The following is a 25,487-nucleotide window of genomic DNA, read 5'->3' on the forward strand; positions in this document are numbered from 1 at the left end:
ACTATAGCCATATGCGTCATCGAACAACAGGAGTCATGAAACCGACTGAATAGGTCATAGTACTAGATACCAGAACCGACAAACTAGGTTACGGATCCCACAAGCAATCATAAACCAGCTCTACTTCTACTCATGATACTAGACATGCAAACAACCAAGTAGAGCGTAACAAGAATAACGAAGGTGCTAGGCTAAACATAATATATATATGCGCAGAATAGTAACAAGAGCAAGGGTAAGAAGATATCACCGAGCGTGCATTACTGTACTGATTTCGGATCGAAGTATCTACCTAGACGAATGCAGTGCCTGTCTCTCGACTGTGGAAGAACGTCAACCGGACCTATGAAAGGTCCACAGGATTAGTATCTAACCCAACTAGGAAACACTAGACGCACAACCCCACAAATAAACCCACGGAAATCGATTTCCCAAAACCGATTACCGTAACACGCCGGAAGTCCCGAAAATCGCACCGGGACTCCGCCGGGACCCACAAACTGTCCCGGAACGCACCAACTCATGCTACGAGTCACCCGCTGCCACTAAATACAAACATTCGTGTGACATGGCAGCAAACATACTGCCTCACATCGAAACGATTATCGTCGGATAATCGTTCCGATCCGGGTTCCCGAAAGTGTCCAATTCTACACCGGAACCCACCGTCGCTCACCCGTCGTTTTTGAACCCTCGAAACGACGCAGTTGACCAGCCAACAAGGCTCAGCGGCGTAACAATTTATCACGAGGCACCGTCGGAAGAATTTCGAACCGAAAACGCGTTCCGTAGGTGAATTTCGTCGAAAAACGTACCGAAAATCAACATTTGATTTTCGAAAAAGCCTAGGGCCTTGGACAACCAGTCCAGAGGTCACCCGCTGTCCTTACACACTACCCACTGCAGCCACAAAGTGCACAATTGCACAAAAGCCCCTGCAAATACCAAAAATCACATCATTTTATGTGATTTTCGGGGATTTACGACCTGATATTGCAAACCGAGGACATTCGAGTCAAGTCGAGACACTCGCTGACAGATCTCGACATACCGGAGGCTGTGCTCACGATTCGGAGCATGGCCGGCCACTATGGAGAGCGCGGAAGCTACGCAAAAGTCTATGAACTGCGCGTACAGCATGAAAAGCATGCTTACCTCGCAAACCAGGGGCTCGCTGACCCCAACGAAGGTGGCCACGATAATCGGCACTGATCAAGGATTATCGTGCTCACCTTCGGAAGCCTCGGGGTGGCTTCGGGTCACCGAAACAGTGACCCGAACCCGAGACAGTGCACAAAACAGCTACACTAAAGCTTACCAGACCATGGGGAGCTCGGGCACAGCCGGCGACGGCCGGGAAGAGGGTACACCGGCGGCAGGCAGGTGCGAGCGACGGAGGGAGGCGGGGGCGCGCACCGGTCGGCGACGGGAGGCGGCGGCAGCTACGAGCATTGATGCCCTAACCACACGAACCCGTGGAAGGCACGGGCCAGGACCAGCCGATGGGGAGCTCCGGCGGCAGGACGCCAGCGGCGGACGAGTGCGGCCGGCAAGGGAGGTCCGGCGCTCACGCTGTCCGACGGCGGGAGGCGGCGGTGGCAGCGCGGGGAGGAACCGAGCCCGCATGGCCTAATTTCGGGCACACATTGCTTCTCCGGCCACGGTGATGGCCGGAGCGGGCAAGGAAGGGGCGCGGCCTTCACCTGGAGCCCAAAGAAGGAAGCGGAGTCGGCGGCCGGCAGCCGAGAAGGCGGCGCTGCCATGCTCGACCGCACCAGCAGCATGCCGCAGGATCCAGGACGACGAAGCTCGGGGGCGGCTGTGGCCGCCCGGGGGAGGTCGCCGGAGGTCTGGGGGGTCGCGGGAGGACAAGGAGCGCGGCTCGGCCGGTTCAAGGGAGCACCAGCGCGCGAGATGAATACCGGCCTGGTCTCGGCCCGAGCTGGCCCAGCTCGGCCGCAGGGTGCTCAGGCCGCGACGGCGACGTGCAAGGATGTTGGGGAAGTCACCGGAGATAGGGGTACGGCCAAGTGAGGGAGTCCGGGGGTGTGGATCTCCTCTTAGGTGGTCCAAGGGTAGAGATGGGGAACATTTGGTGGAGAGAGAAGACATGGTAGCTGTCACGCCCCGAGCTCCACCAATTTGGTCTGATTCGAGCACATGACAAACGCCGAACGGATAGCACCTCCCCTGTCCGCCCAAGGCTCTAACATCAAGTATATTACAAGCAAATCAATAAAGAGAATTGTGAGATATACAAGGTTTGCACGAGGGCAAACAACAACATAAACACAAGTGAAAGCACCTAAGCTATTACATTTATTCATTCATACAAGTCATTTGATTACCTTTGTATCAAATACGAGTAAATCTATTCTTTTTACATTCATTTACAATTACATCACATTTATTTCAACCCAAAATACAAATTTACATTTTCTATCTTTACATCATCTACAGTTCAACACCTACAGTTGAGTATACCAAAGTGTAGGGTATGCCTATATCTCGAGGGCTGCTAGCTACGGCGCAACACCCTTGCCTCGATCCTACGCTGCCCCGCTCGCGCACGGATCTGTAAGGTTAGTGGTAATGAGAACTAGAACGAAGTTCCCAGTGGGTTCGGCCGCCGACCGAGCCGATTCACCCACTAGGTCTATTTCAGGCATATGTAATTCAATAAAGGTAGAATTGCAAACCAACTAATGCAACTATTACAATGCCTGCAAAACAAATGTCAGTAGACAGATAGATAATCGATTTAATGAAGATTATGCATGCATGTCCATTTTCTCTTTTCACTTGGCCTTTACCCAATTCATCCGGGGTCTATCTAGATCACCCCAAGCTCACATTTCATATGTCCCATCTATCGGGATTAGCATTTGATAATGCCCCCGAGGAACCCATCCCATCTACCGGGATTAGCATTTAATAATGCCCCCAAGAGATCTTCGCCGGGCACTTCCACCAGTGGTGTCTACACTCCGGAGTACACCGCCTGTGGAGGAGCGACCTCGCATAAACCGAAACCAATACATGTGAGTACAATCCCATCCCCAGTTTGAGGAGGTATAACCAACCTGTCTCATTTCTCAATGCCTCAATGCCGATGAAAGGTCTTTACCTATTCATGCATATACCACTATTTTCCAATGTCACAATGTCATTGTGGGTTAAACCTTGTTTAACTGTTCTCTTTCCATTGCCAATCAAGTTACTATAGTCAATGTCACCATTGTTTACTATTGTCCAAGTCCTCTCTCGCATTCGCATACACATAGGGTTCATATACATTCGTTCCTTGCATTCACTACTCACATGGTTCTTTACCAATTTACAATGTTCTTTAAGCATCTAAATGCGATATTTAACCATGCACATACATCTCACACAACCCTATATGCAAGAATGCAACAATACAATTTGCTCAATGAAGTGACATAAATATAGAAAGAGATCCGGTGTTTCCGGACAGCATCCCCCACCTTTATGTACAGCATCCCCCACCTTTATGTGTTACAAGGATGCCATGATTCTGTTCCCGTGATTTCTTGACGCTTTCGTCGCGAATTATGGCACGACGAAACTGAAATACCCCTTTTTCCTCGATTCCTTCGCGTACGCTCGTCGTATCGCCGAACGGAGCGCACCAACGCGTTTGTTAACCTATCAATTAGGTTAGAATGAGATCAATCCTAAGCTTCGACTTCATATTTACAAAACCCTAATTTTGGGTCCCTATACAAATCATCTTCCCCAACATAGGTCCTTAGCCATGAGAAACGTGGGAAAAATACTATAATCCATCTCCTAGAAGCATACTAGAAGGAAAAACTCAAACCCTAGTTCAAAAATCATGAGAACTCACCTTTAGAGTCCAAAGCTTTCCTTCAAAAGCCTTGCTCTAGCTTGTTCTTCACCTTGGAGAGCTTCTTCTCCAAGCTTGCTCCTCCAAAAGCTCTCTTAACCAAACCCTAGGGAGTGAGAGGGAGAGAGGAGAAGAGTTTTAGAGAGAGAAAGGGAAAGGTTTGAGTGTGAGAGAGAGAGCAAATGAGCTCTCACTCATGCCCTAGCTCAAATAACCCTTCACATGTCACATTTGCACTTAAGCCCTCTCAATTTCCATATTTATAAACAGCCCTTACTGGGCAATTCCCGCAGTCGGGGACCGGTCTCTCCCTCAAGGACCGGTTCCCGAGAGCTACCCCGCAGCCTTCGCAGAAGGGGACCGGTCTCCCACCGGTGCAACCGGTCTCTCAAGACCGGTCTCTCACCCAGGGACCAGTTTCCGAGAGCTCGATTTTCAGGACTTGGCCGATTTTTCTCCTCTACTCGGCTGATATGCTTTCGGGGACCGGTCTCTTACCAAGGGACCGGTCCCTCACTAAGGGATCAGTCCCCGAGAGCCAAAATTCTGGGACTTCACCAGAATTGCAGTTTCACTCTCTCGGGTCCCTTTATACTTTATATATAGACTCCAACACCCTTTTAGCCTATAGTAACTCATTCCTTTCCGCGTTCCGCTCGTTTCAATAGAACTCGGCACGACTCACGAGGAAATGCTATGTTACATTCCCCGCCCCTTAAAAATAGTTTTGGCCGCGAAACTTAACGCGTACCTTAGCTCTCTTGCTCGAACAAGTGAGGATACACCTCGTGCATCTTCTCCTCGAGCTCCCATGTGGATTCACGCCTCGAGTGATTACTCCATTGCACCTTCACATACGAAATAGTCCGATTCCGTAGCTTCCGCTCCTCTAGACCAAGAATGCTCACCGGGAATTCTTTATAAGTGACATCTTCGTGTAACTCCACCGGCTCATACTCCAATACATGCGAGGAGTTCCAGAAATACTTGCAAAGATTCGAAACGTGAAACACATTATGCACTCCCGCAAGCTTCGGCGGTAATGCTAACTTGTACGCCACGGGCCCGATTCGCTCGAGAACCTCGTAGGGCCCAATATATCGGGGACTAAGCTTCCCCCGAAGACCAAACCGCTTCACTCCTTTCATAGGCGACACTTTGAGAAGCACTCGGTCGCCAACCACAAATTCTAAATCCTTCCGGCGCTTATTTGCATAGCTTCGTTGCCGGGATTGTGCCGTCACCAGCTTCTCACGAGCAATGCGGACCTTTTCTTCTGCTTCTCGCACCACATCTGGACCAAGGGCGACTCTTTCACCCACTTCGCTCCAATGGATAGGAGAACGACAATTTCGTCCATACAATGCCTCAAATGGCGCCATCGCTATACTCTCCTTATAACTATTATTACAAGCAAACTCCGCCATCGGCAAATACTCATGCCGTCCTCCATGATAGTCAAGCACACATGCTCGCAGCATGTCCTCGAGTATCTGAATTGTCCTTTCAGATTGTCCATCACTCTGAGGATGAAACGCTGTACTGAAATCGAGCCGCGTGCCTAGAGCATCTTGCAAGCTCTTCCAAAAATGAGAAGTGAACCGGGGGTCTCGATCTGATACAATCGAAATGGGAACCCCATGCAATCTCACTATCTCGTCCAAGTAAACCTGGGCTAACCTGTCTCCTGACCACGTGGTGTGAATCGGCAAGAAGTGAGCCGACTTCGTCAAACGGTCCACAACCACCCATATGGCGTCATGTCCAGCTTGCGATCGGGGCAATCCGACCACAAAATCCATCGCGATATCCTCCCATTTCCACACGAAAATTGATAAACTCTGCAACTTTCCCGCGGGAAATCGACGCTCGGCTTTTACTTATTGGCACGTTAAGCACTGCGCCACGAACTCTCCAATGTCCTTCTTCATACCCGGCCACCAATAATGTAGCTTTAGGTCCTTGTACATCTTAGTGCCGCCCGGGTGTACACTATACGGGGACTGATGTTGTCACGGCCCGGGACCCAGCGGAAGCCCGCCCGGCGCGTGTCCAGACCCGCCGTACGTTTAAAACATACAAGGCGTCTAAAATAAAGCAGTAAATAAAACAATACAAGAAGGCATCTAGGAGTATCAGAGCAAAGTAACTACGAAATGCTACAATAAGAAGAAGATCATGAAACTGATAATCTGCTAGGTAAAACATAAGATAATACAAAAGGAGTCCCAAAGCAAGTACAAATCTGAATATAATGTGGTCTCTCTATACATGGTGCCAAAACTCTCCCTCTCTCTAACACAAACAAGAGAAGGAGTAACCACCTATCGCAAAACGGACTCTCTCCCGAGCTAGCTACGCGACACCCTTGCCGCGATCCCGTGCCTCCGCCGGTGCCGAAGGCTCTGAAAGGAAAACATAGAAACAGAAGCGTGAAAACTATTAAATAATAGTTTCCAGTTGGCAATTACTGACTTCAGTGAAATCCGCCACTAGGCCCAAAACTACAAAAGCAGGTCAGTGTACAAGTATAAGCCAAAACGATAAGAACAACTAGGAAATAAATATGAATACTATTCAACCATAATATCTCTACTTAGCATGATTTGCATAAGTAAGAAGGCAATTACTACAAGTATGTGCACAAGAGTATCCAACATGCAAATGCATAAGTATGCAACTAATCCAATGTCCACAATGTAAATAGTAAAGATGTCATTGTTTATTATTCTAGTCAATGTCCACTTGTCACTTTAATTGTTTATAGTTCAACTTTGATAAGACCCACCCGAAGGCTGTCTTGCATAAGACCCACCCGAAGGCTGTCTGGCTTTACCGTGCCTAATGGCCCCGTGGTAGTCAACATCCCCACCCTAGGAATGAGCCTTTCCCACAGCAATCCACTTCGGTGCCCAATCCCGCAGGCAAACGTATCGCGATGGCCAACTCCGGAGTGCCGGCTTATAAGGAGCGACCCTCACAAGCGTGTGCGAATGAGCACAATGGCAAGCATGCATATCAGTCCGTCTCAAGCATCAAGTCCTCATGTCTAAAACATGGAATACATGTCAACTGTGTGGATGGCCTATCACTATGTCATCATGTCTAAAACATGGAATATAGTCGATGCCCAATGGTCTATCACTATGTCTCTATGTTGCATTCTCATAGTTTGCTAGTTTCAAGTGCCCCTTTATGACACTATTGTTCAACGAGTTCAAGCATGGCATTTATGTTCATGATACGTAATTCTACTCATTTCAAACATAAGAGACATGTTCTCAACTTGCAAAGCCAACCACCTTTCACAATGCATGCAATCTACGCATATAGCTCTACTATATAGAGTGTAAATTTCAAGATATATATAAGGCATGCATATCAAGTGTTTTAAAATTTATATAAATCATGTTTAACATGGATTTGCTCCTAAAAAGACTTTACGAAGATTTTAGAAAGCATAGGGGCCATTTTGCCCCGTTTTCATGAAGTCAAACCCACCACAACTCTCGAGATCCTTCATAAGCTCCGACGAAGGTGCCGACTAGTCTCCTAACACCCAAAAGATGTAGGAACAAGGGTTAAACAAATCTTACGATCAACCCTAAGCTCAATCAATAAGTAACCTAGGCAAAGATGGAGGAAACTCACCTTAAGTGAAGAAATCCTCACTCAAACTCCAAATGGGGGCAAGAACCCTCCCAACCCAACCTAAAGGAAGGTTCTAAACCAATCAAAAAGGTTCCAAAGCCCTCAAATCAAAAAGCCCCAAAACTAACCCTAGAATCCCAATCTAGGGTTTCATCAAGCAAAAAGCTTCAAAACTAGAATCTAGAGGAAAAGAACTAGTCACATACCTCTAGGAAGCTCCAAACCAAGTCCAAGATCCTCAAGGTTTGAAGGTTGGTCCACCACCAAGCTTCAAAAGCAAGCTCCAAGTCCCCCAAAGGTGAAAAATGAAGAAGAAGATGATGCTCCAAGGCCTCCAAATAAGATCCTCTCCTTCTCCTTCTTCTTCCTCTTCTTCTCCCTCTCTTCTTCTCTCTCTAGAATAGGTGTGAAGGGGAGAAATGAGGAGGGAAGAGAGTGAAAGGGCCATATAGACCATCTAGTGCAACAAAATCCAGAGAAGCCCCTCAAAAATTCAAATTCACATCAGCCCGGTCTGGGCAGTTTTCGCCTAGAGGGACCGGTCTCCCCGACTTGAGACCAGTCTCTCAGCCTGCCCCGAAAATCCCACGTTCGGGAACCGGTCTCTCCTCGCAGGGGACCGGTCACCTCAAGCCCTGCCGCAGCACTGTGCTGAGGGGACCGGTCTCTCGCATCAGGGATCGGTCCCCGAGAGTGAAAACTCTCAGGACATGCCAAAACTCTAGAGATCGAACTTTTAGACCGGTATACCATCTACGGCCCTCCGCCAAGTGTGGAAAAGTTCAGAATACATATCAAACACTCGAACCTCGCAATTTGCAAAGGTCCAGTGTGCTACAGATGTGCCTCCTGCAACACCACTTTGCGAATTTCTTCATCCTCGGGTACACATAACCGGTTTCTGAACCGAAGGGCACCGTCGGATCCCATGCCGAAATCACCGGCGCGCCCATCATTAATGTCACTCCACACCTTTCGGAGATACGGATCATTATTTTGCCGCTCCTTGACTCGCTCCAACAACGTTAGTCGAACCACTAGTGCCGCCAAGATAGTCGGAACTTCCGGCGCCACCACTTCCAATCCAAACCAGTGCATTTCTCTTTGCAACAATGGTTGGCTAGTAATCGTCGTCGCCAAGTTCTCAACAGATTTTCTACTCAGCGCATTGTCACGCCCCGGGACCCAGCGGAAGCCCGCCCGGCACGTGCCCAGACCCGCCATGCGTCTAAAACGCATAAGGCGTCTAACAACAACAATAATAAAAGCAATAGTACAAGACATCTAGGAGTATCAGAGCAATATCAATGTCTAAAAGCTATAACAAGGGATAAAGTTAAAACTGTAAATCCACTAAATAAAACATAAGGTAAATACAACAGGAATCCCATAACAAGTGCTAAAAGGAGTACAAGGTGGTCTCTCTATACAAGGTACAAAATCTCTCCCTCTCTCACAAAATATGAAATAGAGGAGTAACCACCTATCGCAAAAGAACTCTCCGCGAGCTAGCTACGCGACACCCTTGCCGCGATCCCGTGCCTCCGCCGGTGCCGAAGGCTCTGAAAAGTAAACCATAAAACGAGGGCATGAGAACTATTAAAAATAGTTCCCAGTGGGCAATTACTGACTTCAGTGCATGCACCACAAGGCCCAAAGCTACAAAAAATGTCAGTGACAATAAAAGTAGAAAGGCGACAGGTAAGTAAATATGTAACCTACTATGACATGATATCTCTACTTAGCATGAATAGCATAAGTACGAAAGCAACTATGCATAAAGTAAATATCTCCAACTATCATGATGTTCACAATGTGAAATAGTGAAGTTCCGTTGTTTACTATTCTAATCAATGTCCAAGTAGTACACTAAGTCATCATCTGTCCACATGTCATAATGGATATATATAGCCCCAATCTGAAGACCCACCCGAAGGCTGTCTATGGCCCTGAGACCACCCTAGGCTTCTGGCCGGTTGCCGAGCTAATGGCCCCGTGGTATCATCATCCCACCCTAGGGGAGCACTGTCCCACGCAATCCACTTCGCGCGCAATCCCGCACGCGCGAATATGTATCGGCGATGGCTATCTCGAGTGCCGGCTTGTAGGGAGCGACCCTCACAAGCCATGTGCGAATGAGCACAATGGCAAGTAGTCAAACGATCTGTCGCAGTACCAAGTCCTCATGTCTAATAACATGGAATGTATCGAGTGTCCCAAAGGCCTATCTCTTGTCATCTGTCTCTAAACATTGAATATATATAGCAGATGTAAAAGGCCTATCAATGTATCTCTATGTTGCATTCCATAGTTCACTAGTTTCGAGTGCCCTTTAGACACTCTCTGTTTTCTATGTCAAACATGGCAACTATGTTCCAAAGCACATATTTCAAGTCATAATCCTCATAAGAGATGTATTTTCCACTTGTAAAATAAACACTTTTTCCATATGCATGCATTCTACTCATATAGCTCTACTATATATGTAGAAATTTCATAATACTCGAGGCATGCATTTTAAGTGCTCTAAAATTCATATAAATCCATTTAGCATAGAAATGAACTTAAAAATATTTTACAATAAGTAGAAAGAGACATAGGGTCATTTCGCCCATTTCCCGCGAAGCCAAAACCCCGATGGCAACGAAACTCCTCGTGCGCGTCCAACGAGGGTGTCCTCTAGTCTCCTAGTACCCTAGAGGTAGAGAAACATGCGTCACACGAACGAAACGAACCATCAATAGCTCAATCATTAAGCTAATCAAGTATAGTGAGAAGAACTCACCTCTAGTGCAAAAATCTCCTCTAAAGCTCCAAAATGAAGCTAGGGCTCATTCCAATCCAACCTAATGGAAGCCTCTAATCCAATCAATCTAGCTTCAAAAAGCCTAGATTCAAAATGCCCAAATAAACCCTAATATCACAATCTAGTGTTTCATCTCATGAAATCCAATGAAACTCAAATCTAGAGGAAGATAGTGTAATGCTTACCTCTTAGAAGCTTCAATCAAGCTCTAAATCCTTTAAATCCCAAGATCTATCTCCACTTAGCTCCAAATCCAAGCTTCTAGCTCCATCAATGGTGGAGAAGCATAAAAGAGGAAAGAAAAGGGATTAATCCTTCAAAATCTAGGCTAGAGGGAGATTAAAACAAAGAGAAGCAAAGAGAAGCTCTCCTTACCTTGCTCCCTGCAGTGGCAAGCTCAAAGAAGAGCCCTAGGGCGTGGGTGCTGTTATAGTATTGCTACAATAGCAAAAACCCCTGCAGAACAAACTGCACGAAATCTGCCTCTTGTACGGTACACGGGCTTTGTACCGGTACAAGGCCGACGAAATTGCAAACCGAGGCTCGGGTCGCTGCGTCTGCGGCTCTGTACCGGTACAAGCCGATGGCTGTACCGGTACAACATCAACCCTTGTACCGGTACAAGGCAGTCTTGTTCGGTACAAGCCCTGCTGCGGCTACTCGGAGAGCTGTCCAAAAATTCGATTTTGGAATTTGGTGCCAAGTCCCACTCCAACATCCTCGGATGCGTGCCAGGGGTCGGGACACTATCAACGACCCTCAAAAACTGTGGGAAAGCTCCAAACACAGATCAAACACTCGAATCTTGCGATTTGCTAAATCCAGTGTATTACATTCACCCCTCTTAAAAGGAGTTTCGTCCGCGAAACTCGAAAGCAAAAGCATACCTCAAGGCTCCATCTGAAAAAGATGGGGATAGCGCTCTTGCAGCGCACTCTCTAGCTCCCACGTGGCCTCCCGCTCCCCGTGGTTGCTCCAAAGGACCTTCACATACGGAATATCCGATTCCGCAGCTTCTTCACCTCGCGAGCCAAAATCTTCAGTGGTTGCTCCTCGAAGCTCAAATCCTCACGCAGCTCCACTGGTACAGCATCCAAAACATGAGCTGGATCATGAATGTACCTCCGAAGGACGATACATGAAAGACGTTGTGTACGCCCGATAGTTCGGTGGTAGAGCAAGTCGATACGCTACCGGACCTACACGCTCCAAGATCTCATACGGCCCAATGAAAACGGGGCTCAACTTTCCCCGAATCCCGAATCCGCGAATCTCTTGATTCCTCTAGTCGCGCAAGCTTACCTTAAGAAACATGGTCTCCAACTTGGAACTCAGTCCCGCTCGTCGATCTGCGTAGCTCCTCTGTCTACTCTGCCCGTCAAAAGTCGCTCCCGAGCCAATTCGAACCTTATCCTCAGCTTCCTGGAGCACATCAGGGCCTAGAGCCAAACTCTCGCCGACTTTCACTCCAATGAAGTGGCGATCTGCACTTCCGTCCATAAAGTGCTTCGAAGGGCGCCATCTTGATGCTTGCTTGATAACTGTTGTTATAAGCAAACTCCGCCATAGTAGATGCTGCGACATCCCCCTGGAAGTCTATCACACATGCGCGAAGCATATCCTCTAAGGTCTGAATAGTGCGCTCGACTGTCCATCACTCTGCGGTGGGAATGCTGTACTGAAATCCAGCCGGGTGCCTAAGGCGTCCTGTAGACTCCTCCAAAAGTGAGACACGAAGCGCGTGTCGCGATCAGATTACAATCGATGTAGCGCACTCCATGAAGTCGCACAATCTCATCAAAGGTACACTTGTGCGAGCTTCTCTCCCGTCCAAGTCGTATGAATAGGTATGAAGTGCGCCGACTTCGTCAACCTATCCACGATCACCCAAATAGCGTCATGCCCGCCTGTGAGCGTGGCAATCCCGTCACAAAGTCCATAGTGATCTCCTCCCACTTCCACACTGGAATAGGCAAACTCTGAAGCTTCCCCGCTGGAACTCGGTGCTCTGCTTTCACTTGTTGCAAGTTAAGCATTTAGCTACAAACTCGCCAACATCCTTTTTTATCCCAGGCCACCAATAGAGCACTTTAAGTCCCTGTACATTTTGGTGCCTCCCGATGTATAGCATAGGGCGCCGGTGCGCCTCTTGAAGAATTCCTCTTTAATCCCCGAATCCGCCGGTACACAAATCCGTCCGGCGAAACGCATCAATCCATCACCGTCTAAGTGAAGTCACCGTGCAACATCAACATTTTCCTTTAATCTTTTGCAACTCCACATCAGAAGCTTGCTTTTCTTTAATCCTGTCCACAAGGTAGCTGCACTACCAATGTCATCAACCTCATAGGCGTGTCAGGAGTCACTATCTCCAACTCCAACCGCTTCATCTGCTCGATCAACCGCGGTTGAGTCACAACATGCATCGCCAAGTTTCCATCGATTCCTACTTAGCGCATCTGCCACCACGTTAGCCTTGCCCGGGTGGTAAAGAATCGTCAGATCATAATCCTTGAGCAGCTCCAACCATCTCTGCGCTGTCTCAGCTTCAACTCCTTCTGAGTAAACATGGTACTTTAAGCTCTTGTGATCGCGTGTATACTTCACACACGTTCGCCATAAAAGGTAGTGGCGCCATAGCTTCAATGCGAACACTACGGCGCCAACTCCAAATCATTGCGTCGGGTAGTTCTTCTCATATTCCTTTAGCTGGCAGAAGCATACGCGATCACCTTGCATCCTGCATCAATACACAGCCCAAACCATTAAGTGAAGCATCACTATAAACCACATACCCGCTCCAGCTACTGGTAGGGTCAAGATCGGGCGGTAGTCAATCGTTGCTTCAACTCTTGGAAGCTTCGCTCGACAGCATCATTCCAGATGAACTTAACACCTTTATGCGCGAGCCTCGTGAGGGGAGTAGATAACTTAGCAAATCCCTCGACAAATCTCCGGTAGTAACCGCGCAATCCAAGGAAACTCCGTATCTCCGTGACGCTCGTCGGTCTCGGCCAATCCTTGATTGCTTCAATCTTTTTGTGGATCCACTGCTATACCTGATCCTGAAATCAAGTGTCCAAGGAAGCTACTCTCGAAGCCAAATTCACATTTCTTTAACTTGGCATAAAGCTCCTTTTCCCGAAGTACTTGTGAGTACAATCCTCAAGTGTTCCTCGTGATCCGCATCACTCCGAGAGTAGACCAAAATGTCGTCGATGAACACCACGACGAACCTGTCTAGATAAGGCTTAAAAACACGGTTCATCAGATCCATAAAGAGTGCGCGGGCATTAGTAAGCCCAAACGGCATAACTGTGAACTCAAAATGTCCATACCCCGCGTTCTAAAAGCCGTCTTTGATACGTCCTCGGGTTTGATCTTCAACTGGTGGTATCCCGACTGCAATCTATCTTGGAATACACACATGATCCCTGAAGCTGATCAAACAAGTCATCGATCCTCGGCAACGGATACTTGTTCTTGATCGTGACCTTATTAATTCACGATAATCCACACAAAGCGAAGTGATCCGTCTCTCTTCTGACGAACAAAACTAGTGCTCCCCAAGGCGAAACACTCGTCGAATGAAGCCTTTGTCCAACAGATCCTGCAACTGTGCCTCAGCTCCCTCAGCTCTGCCGGTGCCATCCTATAGGGTGCCTTTGAGATTGGGTAGTCCACGGGAACGAGATCTACCACAAACTCAATCTCCCTATCAGGGGCATACCCGGTAGCTCAGCTGGAAACACATCTTGGAACTCGCCGCACACCGAATATCCTCAACCCTAGGGCGTCATCTTCGCCCCTCAGCACAACCTAGCCAAATAGGCTACACAGCCTCTGCCTGATCAACTGCCTAGCTCGAGACGAGCTGATCGTCATCGCAAACAGCGAACTCCGGCATCCACTAAACACCACTTCAGTCTGCCCAGATTTCTCTAAAAGTAACCGTGCGATTCTGCAATCAATCGTGGCATAATACTTGGTCAACCAATCCATGCCCAAGACCACATCAAAATCTCCAGCTTGCGCAAAGCTAGCAAATCTACGGGCATGATCCAATCTCCTACCCGAATAGGGCAACTGGGCTATACTCTCTAATATCCAAAATGTGTCGATAAACAAACATCTCCGTATACAACAAAGAAACAACGAGATGCCATGCAACTCGGCAAACAGCCGATCTATGAATGAATGCGATGCACCGGTATCAAATAAGCACGAACTCTAATGCCATCAAGTAAAATGATACCTGCAACACATCCTCGGCTGCCCTCGGCCTCCTCAGTCTGAGCGGCATACATGCGCCCACTCGGGGCCCTGCGAGATCCTCGCTCTGGCGCTGGGAGGGGTCGCCCAGGCTGGTACTGTGTCGATGGAGTCCCTGGCTAGCGACTGGTAAGAGCCGGTGCGATGCAGTTCGACGTGCGGGTGAAGAACCTCTCGGGCACTCGTACGCACGTGGCCCTCCTGGCCACACTGGAAAACACTGCCGCCCACGTGTGGAACTGCGGTGGTAGTGGGACCACCGCAGATCACACACGGGGAAGGCCTGGCGCGATCGGATCCTCCTCGATGCGCTACTGAGCCGCGTCCACGCTGCTGGCTCCTCGGATGCTTCGGCGACCTCCTTAGAGTGCATCTGGCTCGCACCCTCAGCCGCAGCCTCTTGCCTTCCCTCTGTCCCTAGCCTCACGCTGCTCCTGGACCTCTGTCGCGCCGCTCTCCACGATGAGCGCACGATCCACCACCTCCCGATAGGTTTGAGGTTAAAGGATTGCACGAACCGAAAAATGACGGTCTCAGCCCTCGCTCGAAAATGCGGGCCTTGTCCTCGTGTCCCGCACGACGAAGGGCACGCAGTGCAGAAGCCGAGAAAACTCTCTCTCGTACTCGGCTACAGTCCTGTCACCTGCGCAAGCTGCGCAGATCCTGCTCCATCTTCCTCTTGACGCTGGTCGGGATGTAGTGCGCCAGAAGAAGCTCCTTGAACTCGTCCAAGTGATAGATGCCAAGTCAGTGCGGGGGCTCCTGAAAGTCTAACCACCAGCGGTAGCCTCGCCGTCCAAGTGGTGAGTGGCGAGCCAAACTCTGTCCCTCTCCTCCACGAAAGTGTCGCGAAAGAGCTTCTCCATATGCATCAACCACTTCTCAACGATCCAGTGGTCGACCTTCTCGCATCGAAGACTCGGGGACTGCACCTCCTGAACTCATTGAGGCGCTCCATCAGTCTATCTCGCTCCACCCTCAACAAAGTAGGGAAAGCTGCTCCAACCGGGGGCCTCTGCACAGCGGTGCTACCAAAACCTCCTCCTGGGTACGGCCGCAGGCGCCGCACGCGAAGAACTAGGCGCGGGGGACTGCGCTCTCGGCGCAACGTCCACAACTGGTGCTGCGGCGTGTAGGCCCTGCGTCTCCTAGAAGCTGCTGTCTGCTGCAGAAGTAGATCCCAGGCCTCATCCGGCCTCCTGTCGGCGCGCGCCTCAGTCTGCTGTCGGGCGCCTCCGCTGCTGAGTGACTAGGTCGGTGAGGGCTGCAAGCTGGCCCTCAACTCACGGACCTCGCTGGATCCGGAGGTAGCGGAGGTCTCAACCTCCTCGAAGTTTGCCGCATTGTCCGCTCCGGCAGATTTGGGAGCGAGTAATCGGCATCATCACTACAACATCATAAAAGCGCAAGTTAGTAAAAACCCACGCTATCGCATCCCGCTCAAATAAACAATACCCAAATCATGCGAAAGTATGGAAGTGCTCTACACTACAACTCCCGATGTTACGTTGTCGGCCGCCAACGTAACCCCCGCGAAGTTAGGAGTTATACACTTCAATTTAACTCCACTTTCTAGAGTTATTCAGATACCCAATTTAGATACTTTCGCTTACAAATCGAATAGACCTGTCTCTCACGAGCCTATTTCCTATAGTCCAACCGCCTAAGGTTACTAGGTCCCCTAAGACTCAACCCTAGGCTCTGAGACCAAATTAATCTGTCACGCCCGGGACCCAGCGGAAGCCCGCCGGCGCGTGCCCAGAACCCGCCATATGTCTTCAACATATAAGGCGTCTAAAAACAACAATAATAAAAGCAATAATAAAAGACATCTAGGAGTATCAGAGCATAATAAATGTCTAAATGCTACAACAAAGATGAGGAAAAAGCTGTAAATCACTAAATAAGGCATAAAGTAAATACAATAGGAATCCCAAATACAAGTGCTAAGAGTAGATACATAGTGGTCTCTATACAGGCTACAACTCTCACTCTCTCAACTACAAAAGAAAGAGTAAACCACCTAGGCAAGTAAGCTCCTCGCTAGCTAGCTACGCGATCCCTGTGCCCGATCCTGCCTCCGCGTGCGAAGGCTCTGAAAAGGAAACCATAAAACGAGGGCATGAGAACTATTAAAAATAGTTCCCAGTGGGCATTACTGACTTCAGTGCATGCACCACAGGCCCAAAGCTACAAAAGATGTCAGTGACAATAAAAGTAGAAACGACAGGTAATAAATATGTAACCTACTACGACATGATATCTCTACTTAGCATGAATAGCATAAGTATGAAAGCAAACTATGCATAAAGTAAATGTCTCCAACTATCATGATGTTACAATGTGAAATAGTGAAGTTCCGTTGTTTACTATTCTAATCAATGTCAAGTAGTAACTAAGTCATCATCTGTCCACATGTCATAATGGATATATATATATATAGCCAATCTGAAGAACCACCCGAAGGCTGTCTATGGCCCTGAGACCACCCGTAGGCTGTCTGGCCGGTGCCGAGCCTAATGGCCCGTGGTAGTCATCATCCCCACCCTAGGGATGAGCCTGTCCACGGCAATCCACTTCGGCGCCCAATCCCGCACGGCGAATATGTATCGCGATGGCTATCTCCGGAGTGCGGCTTGTAGGGAGCGACCCTCACAAGCATGTGCGAAGAAGGCAAAGTGGCACAAGAGCAATCGAGTAAAGATCTGTCGCAAGTACCAAGTCCTCATGTCTAATAACATGGAATGTATCGAGTGTCCCAAAGCCTATCTCTGTGTCATCATTCTCTAACATCGAATATATATAGCAGATGTACAAAGGCCTATCAATGTATCTCTATGTTGCAGTTCCATATGTTCACTAGTTTCGAGTGCCCCTTTATGACACTCTTGTTTTCTATGTCAAAAACATGGCAACTATGTTCCAAAGCACATATTCCAAGTCATAAATCCTCATAAGAGATGTATTTTCCATTACTTGTAAATAAACACTTTTCCCATAATGCATGCATTCTACTCATATAGCTCTACTAATAATGAAATTTTCATAATACTCGAGGCATGCATTTTAAGTGCTCTAAAATTCATATAAATCCCATTTAGCATAGAATGAACTTAAAAATATTTTACAATAAGTAGAAAGAGCATAGGGGTCATTTCGCCCCATTTCCCGAAGCCAAACCTACCGATGGCAACGAAACCCTCGTGCGCTCCAACGAGGGTGTCCTCTAGTCTCTAGTACCTAGAGGTAGAGAACATGCGTCACACGAAGAACGAACCATCAATAGCTCAATCATTAAGCTAATCAAGTATAGGTGAGAAGAACTCACCTCTAGTGCAAAAATCTCCTCTAAAGCTCCAAAATGAAGCTAGGGCTCATCCAATCCAACCTAATGGAAGCCTCTAATCCAATAATCTAGCTTCAAAAGCCCTAGATTCAAAATGCCCAAAATAAACCCTAATATCACAATCTAGGGTTTCATCTCTATGAAATCCAATGAAACTCAAATCTAGAGGAATAAGTGTAATGCTTACCTCTTAGAAGCTTCAAATCAAGCTCTAAATCCTTTAAATCCCAAGATCTATCCTCCACTTAGCTCCAAATCCAAGCTTCTAGCTCCATCAATGGTGGAGAAGCATAAAAGAGGAAAGAAAAGGGATTAATCCTTCAAAATCTAGGCTAGAGGGAGATTAAAACCAAAGAGAGCAAAGAGAAGCTCTCCTTACCTTGCTCCCTCCAGTGGCAAGCTCAAAGAAGAGCCCTAGGGCGTGGGTGTGTTATAGTATTGCTACAATAGCAAAAACACCCCTGCAGAACAAACTGCACGAAATCTGCCTCCTTGTACGCGTACACGGGCTCTGTACCGGTACAAAGCCGACGAAATTTGCAAACCGAGCTGCGGTCACGCGGGTCTGCGGCTCTGTACCGGTACAAGCCGATGGCTGTACCGTACAACCATCAACCCTTGTACCGGTACAGGCCAGTCTTGTTCCGTACAAGCCTTCTGCGGGCTACTCGACGAGCTGTCCAAAAATTCCGATTTTGAAATTTTGGTGCCAAGTCCCACTCCAACATCCTCGGGATGCGTGCCAGGGGTCGGGACACTATCAACGACCCTCCAAAAACTGTGGGAAAGCTCCAAACACAGATCAAACACTCGAATCTTGCGATTTGCTAAGATCCAGTGTATTACACGCATCGGCCACCACATTGGCTTTACCGGAGTGGTACAGGATAGTAAGATCATAATCTTTTATCAGCTCCAACCACCGCCGCTGCCGCATATTCAACTCTCTTTGGGTGAATAGGTACTTGAGGCTCTTATGATCGGTATACACCTCACAATGCTCATCGTAGAGATAATGCCTCCATAGCTTAAGCGGGAAAACGACCGCCGCCAGCTCGAGATCATGTATCGGGTAGTTCTTCTCGTAGCTTTTTAGTTGGCACGAAGCATATGCAATGACTCGCCCATTTTGCATAAGAACACACCCGAGACCGGTGTAGGAAGCATCACTGTACACCACGAAACTCTCTCTCGGTGTTGGCAAAGCAAGTACCGGGGTAGATGTCAACTTCTCTTTCAACTCTTGGAAGCTTCGGTCGCAACCGACACTCCAGTCGAATCTTACTCCTTTGTCCGTAAGGCGTGTGAGAGGAATAGTCAACTTCGCGAATCCCTCCACAAAACGCCAATAATATCCCCCTAATCCGAGGAAACTGCGGACTTCCGCCACACTCGTAGGACGAGGCCAATCTCGAATCGCCTCAATCTTCTTTGGGTCTACCGAGATTTCACTCCCGGATATCACATGGCCTAGGAAGGTCACCTCCGAAAGCCAGAATTCGCACTTTTTGAGCTTAGCATAAAGCTTCTCGTCTTGGAGTATTCGCAACACGGTCCTTAGATGTTCCTCGTGCTCCTCTTCACTCCGCGAATACACCAACACGTCGTCGATAAACACCACGACGTACTTATCCAATAACGGTCGAAAGACCCTATTCATCAGATCCATAAACGCTGCCGGGGCATTGGTAAGCCCAAACGGCATCACCGTAAACTCATAGTGGCCATACCGCGTACGGTATGCCATTTTATGCACATCCTTCGGCCGGATCTTCAACTGGTGATATCCCGACTGAAGGTCTATCTTCGAATATACCGGCGACCCTTGCAAGTGATCGAACAGGTCATCTATTCTCGGTAACGGGTATTTATTCTTGACCGTCACCTTATTCAACTTGCGATAGTCAATGCAAAGTCGAAGAGTATCGTCTTTCTTTTTCACAAATAACACCGGTGCTCCCCACGGGGACACGCTCGGTCTCACGAAGCCTTTATCGAGCAAGTCCTGTAAATGGGGCTTTAACTCTTTAAGCTCTACCGGTGCCATCCTATACGGAGCCTTCGAAACTGGCACCGCACCGGAAATCAAGTCAATGACGAACTCGACCTCCCGATTCGGTGGTAGTCCCGGTAACTCCGCCGGAAATACGTCCGGATACTCACACACCACCCGAATGTTCCCCAACTCCGGGCACTCCTTTCGAGGGTTCACGATGGTCGCCAAGTAAGCTTTGCAACCACCCTTAATCATCTTTCTTGCCCTCACTGTCGATATAGTCGCCACAAAGCACGCGCCTTTACACGCCCGATACACTAACTTTTCCTGATTAGGCTCCCGGAATGTGATAGCCTTGTTCTCACAATCTATGGTCGCATAGTATTTAGAGAGCCAGTTGGTCCCTAGGATCACATCGAAACCCCACATCTGCTTCAACACCAATAGGTCGATCAGCATAATCCAATCACCTATTTGTACGGGGCACGCCAAGCACTCGTCTTGAATATCAAATGAGTGCTCGGGAGTATTCACCGACCAACATTCCTCACTAGGAGTGATCTCGATACCATGAGTTCTAGCAAATGATGCACCTATACAGGAATGCGATGCACCAGTATCGAACAAAGCTCTAGCTCTAGTGCCTCTGATGAGGATAATACCTGCCACAACGTCGTCGAGTGCGGCAGGCTGCTCCTCCACCTGAGTGGCGAAAACCCGTCCACTCGGTGCACGTGATCCCTCCGGCTGACGCGGTACTGAAGTGCGCCCAGCCGACATAGCAGGTGGCAGTCCTCCAAGCTGTCTTGGAGCATACTGAACTTATGCAGCTGACGGAGCAGGTGACGCGCCGCCCGGGCAATCCCAACTCAAATGTCCCGCTTGGCCGCATCGAAAGCACCTCCCGTCACGCTGAGAGCATTCATGGGGCCTATGACTTCCACCACAGATCACACATGGGGAGGAGGTCGTCTGACTCCTGGACTGGCCTCTGCCACCCCACCACTGTGACCTAAGGTGTCGAGGGGGTCGCTTAGAACTCGACTGCCCCGCGGATCCACCAGCCGGTCGTTTCTTAGACTTCTCCTTTTCCTTGTCCTTTTCAAAAGCCTCGCGCTCCTCGCGCGCAATGGCGTTACCGCGCTCCACCCACAACGCGCGATCAAGTACTTCTTCATAGGTCTTCAACCGGAGCGCATGGATAGTCTTGAATATTTTCGGCCGCAACCCGCTCTCAAAGACTTCCGCCCGGTCCCGGTCACCATGAACCAAGCCGGGAACACAATCCACCATGTAAGAGAACTCCCTTTCATACTCCCGCACCGTTCGGCTTCCTTGCCTTAATTTGCGAAAGTCCTCCTTGATCTTCCGCTTGTCACTTTTCGAAAAGTACTCCATCAGTAGAATCTTCTGGAATACCTCCCAAGTCATAGTAGCCGGATCCAAGGACCAACCATTCTTCACTCTCGTCCACCATGATCGAGCCGGCCCCTCCAAATAGTGAGCCGCCAAACGAACTTTGTCCTTCTTGAGGGTGTAGATATCCTCGAATAACGCCTCCATCACGGAAAGCCACGACTCCATCAACCAGGGTCTTTCACATCACCCGCAAAGGTCGAAGGGTTAAACCGCTTGAAGGCCGTCAACGCCCCCAACGACCACTCCTTTTCGGCCTCAAGTACCTCCGGAATAGGAGCCGAAGAACCAGAAGCCGTCGGAGGAATAGCCGTCACCGGTGCCGCCGCCACCGGTGCCGCCGCCACCGGAGTAGGTGCCACAGGTGCGGGCGGGTCCTGAGATACAGGTGCAGCCGCCGCCGCCTGTCGAGCCACCAACTCATGGAACCGTACTATCGGCTCCCATTGTTGTTGCATAGCCCCGGCCAAAGCCGCTACTTGGGCCCGCAACTCCCGAACTTCATCAGACCCACCTTGCTCGGGCACGTCATCAGGCAATGCCGGAGCAGGCCTACGCGCGTAGCGTCCCGGTGACACACACGTCAATACTCGACATCCGAGACTCTTACTCGTTCCAAATAACTACCCAATCAAGCGAAAGCAACCAAGCGTGTTTATCTTCTACCCTCGGTATTATGTAGCCGGCCGCCCCACATAATACCTTAAGAAGAGAATAAGCAAACACTTGAGTCCATCTCTAACTCCTTTTAGAGAAGTTCTAATTGTGCCCAATCCATAGCCTTCGCATATCCAAGTCCACGTTATACGTGTCCTAAACTCCTATGGTTTCCAATCCTATGGTCTCTAAGCACATCCTAGACTTTTGCTTTCACATCGCTCTGATACCACACTATCTGTCACGCCCCGAGCTCCGCCAATTTGGTAGGATTCGAGCACATGATAGACGCCGAACGGACAACACCTCCCCTGTTCGCCCAAGGCTCTAACATCAAGTATATTACAAGCAAATCAATAAAGAGAATTGCGAGATAGACAAGGTTTGCACGAGGGCAAACAACAACATAAACACAAGTGAAAGCACCTAAGCTATTACATTTATTCATTCATACAAGTCATTTGATTACCTTCGTATCAAATACGAGTAAAACTATTCTTTTACATTCATTTACAATTACATCACATTTATTTCAACCCAAAATACAAATTTACATTTTCTATCTTTACATCATCTACAGTTCAACACCTACAGTTAAGTACACCAAAATGTAGGGTATGCCTATATCTCGAGGGCCGCTAGCTACGGCGCAACACCCTTGCCTCGATCCTCCGGCGCCCCACTCGCGCACGGATCTGTAAGGTTAGTGGTAATGAGAACTAGAACGAAGTTCCCAGTGGGTTCGGCCGCCGACCGCACCGATTCGCCCACTAGGTCTATTTCAGGCATATGTAATTCAATAAAGGTAGAATTGCAAACCAACTAATGCAACTATTACAATGCCTGCAAAACAAATGTCAGTAGACAGATAGATAATTAATTTAATGCAGATTATGCACGCATGTCCATTTTCTCTTTTCACTTGGCCTTTACCCAATTCATCAGGGATCTATCTAGATCACCGCAAGCTCACATTTCACATGTCCCATCTACCGGGATTAGCATTTGATAATGCCCCCGAGGAACCCATCCCATCTACCGGGATTAGCATTTAATAATGCCCCCGAGGGATCTTCGCCGGGCACTTCCACCCGTGATGTCTACACTCCGGAGAACACCGCCTGTGGAGGAGCGACCTTGCACAAGCCGGAACCAATACATGTGAGTACAATCCCATCCTCAGTTTGAGGAGGTATAGCCAACCTGTCTCATTTCTTAATGCCTCAATGCCGATGAAAGGTCTTTATCTATTCATGCATATACCACTATTTTCCAATGTCACAGTGTCATTGTGGGTTAAACCTTGTTTAACTGTTCTCTTTCCATTGCCAATCAAGTCACTATAGTCAATATCACCATTGTTTACTATTGTCCAAGTCCTCTCTCGCATTAGCATACACATAGGGTTCATATACATTCGTTCCTTGCATTCACTACTCACATGGTTCTTTACCAATTTACAATGTTCTTTAAGCATCTAAATGAGATATTTAACCATGCACATACATCTCACACAACCCCTATATCCAAGAATGCAACAATACAATATGCTCAATGAAGTGACTTAGACATAGAAAGAGATCCGGTGTTTCCGGACAGCACCCCCCACCTTTATGTGTTACAAGGATGCCGTGATTCTGTTCCCGTGATTTCTTGACGCTTTCGCCGTGAATTATGGCACGACGAAACCAAAATACCCCTTTTTCCTCGATTTCTTCGCGTACGCTCGTCGTATCGCCGAACGGAGCGCACCAACGCGTTTGTTAACCTATCAATTAGGTTAGAATGAGATCAATCCCAAGCTTCGACTTCATATTTACAAAACCCTAATTTTGGGTCCCTATACAACATCATCTTCCCCAACATAGGTTCTTAGCTATGAGAAACGTGGGGAAAATACTCTAAACCATCTTCTAGAAGCATACTAGAAGGAAAAACCCAAACCCTAGTTCAAAAACCATGAGAACTCACCTTTGGAGTCCAAAGCTTTCCTTCAAGAGCCTTGCTCTAACTTGTTCTTCACCTTGGAGAGCTTCTTCTCCAAGCTTGCTCCTCCAAAAGCTCTCTTAACCAAACCCTAGGGAGTGAGAGGGAGAGAGGAGAAGAGTTTTAGAGAGAGAGAGGGAAAGGTTTGAGTGTGAGAGTGAGAGCAAATGAGCTCTCACTCATGCCCTAGCTCAAATAACCCTTCACATGTCACATTTGCACTTAACCCCTCTCAGTTTCCATATTTATAAACAGCCCTTACTGGGCAATTCCCGCAGTCGGGGACCGGTCTCTCCCTCAAGGACCGATTCCCGAGAGCTACCTCGCAGCCTTCGCAGAAGGGGACCGGTCTCCCCCCAGTGCAACCGGTCTCTCACCCAGGGACCGATTCCCGAGAGCTCGATTTTTAGGACTTAGCCGATTTTTCTTCTCTACTCGGCTGATACACTTTTGGGGACCGGTCTCTCACTAAGGGACCGGTCCCCGAGAGCCAAAATTCTGGGACTTCACCAGAATTGCAGTTTCACTCTCTCGGGCCCCTTTATACTTTATATATAGGCTCCAACACCCTTTTAGCCTATAGTAACTCATTCCTTTCCGCGTTCCGCTCGTTTCGACGGAACTCGGCACAACTCACGGGGAAATGCTATGTTACATGGAAGCTTTTCTGGCGGCTGGAAGCACACGGCGGCGGTCGGAGTGCGCGCGGCGTTGACAGGAGCAAGTGCAGAGGCCGCAGGGGTGGTCGTCTAAGGAGGCTAAAGGGCTAGGGTTAGGTTAAGCATAAGGAAACCCTAGATGCACTAATATACTAGCTGCTACAATTGCGCATAAGTCCTTGAAAACTTAGATTTAGCTACTGCCTCCCTCACAGCGCGTGTAAATCACATGTACGCACCTCCACGTCCGATCTCACGCGATTCAGTACGTAAAATATAGGGGGTTTCGCGTGAGATACAAAAATGCCGTTTTGACCTCTCCTCGGAAAACATGCAATATCTAGCGATTCGTCCGGCGAATTTTCGAACGGATCACACTAGTGCGATCAGCACGACAGTGAAATCAAATCCACAATTTTGTTTCACCCCGTTTAGTCACGGATTCGTGACGAAACCCGTCCTCTCTCTCCAAATGGCGAAACTACACACAAATACATATAATCTACGTATTTACAGTTTTCTCGAAAACCATGCATCAAACCTAAAATCCATCAGCGCCATTGGTTCCAGAATAGCTGAACTGTTCAAAACGAGCTATTGGATTGCTATGAACGGAGTCCGATACGCGCCAGAAGTCAACTCTACTCATCAACCTCTCCGAAAAATCGGAGTTACTATTCACTTCAAGTGATTAGTATTGATCGCGTAACATCTCTGTTTTAACTCGTTTTCCCCCGAAACTTGATGAGTGCTTTTATAATTAAATTATACACAAAAACATCATCAACAGAGAGTTTAGCTACACTGCCAAAATCTCAGTCCTTACA

The sequence above is a fragment of the Ananas comosus genome, linkage group 6 (assembly GCF_001540865.1).
Source record: "Ananas comosus cultivar F153 linkage group 6, ASM154086v1, whole genome shotgun sequence".
NCBI lineage: Eukaryota > Viridiplantae > Streptophyta > Magnoliopsida > Poales > Bromeliaceae > Ananas > Ananas comosus.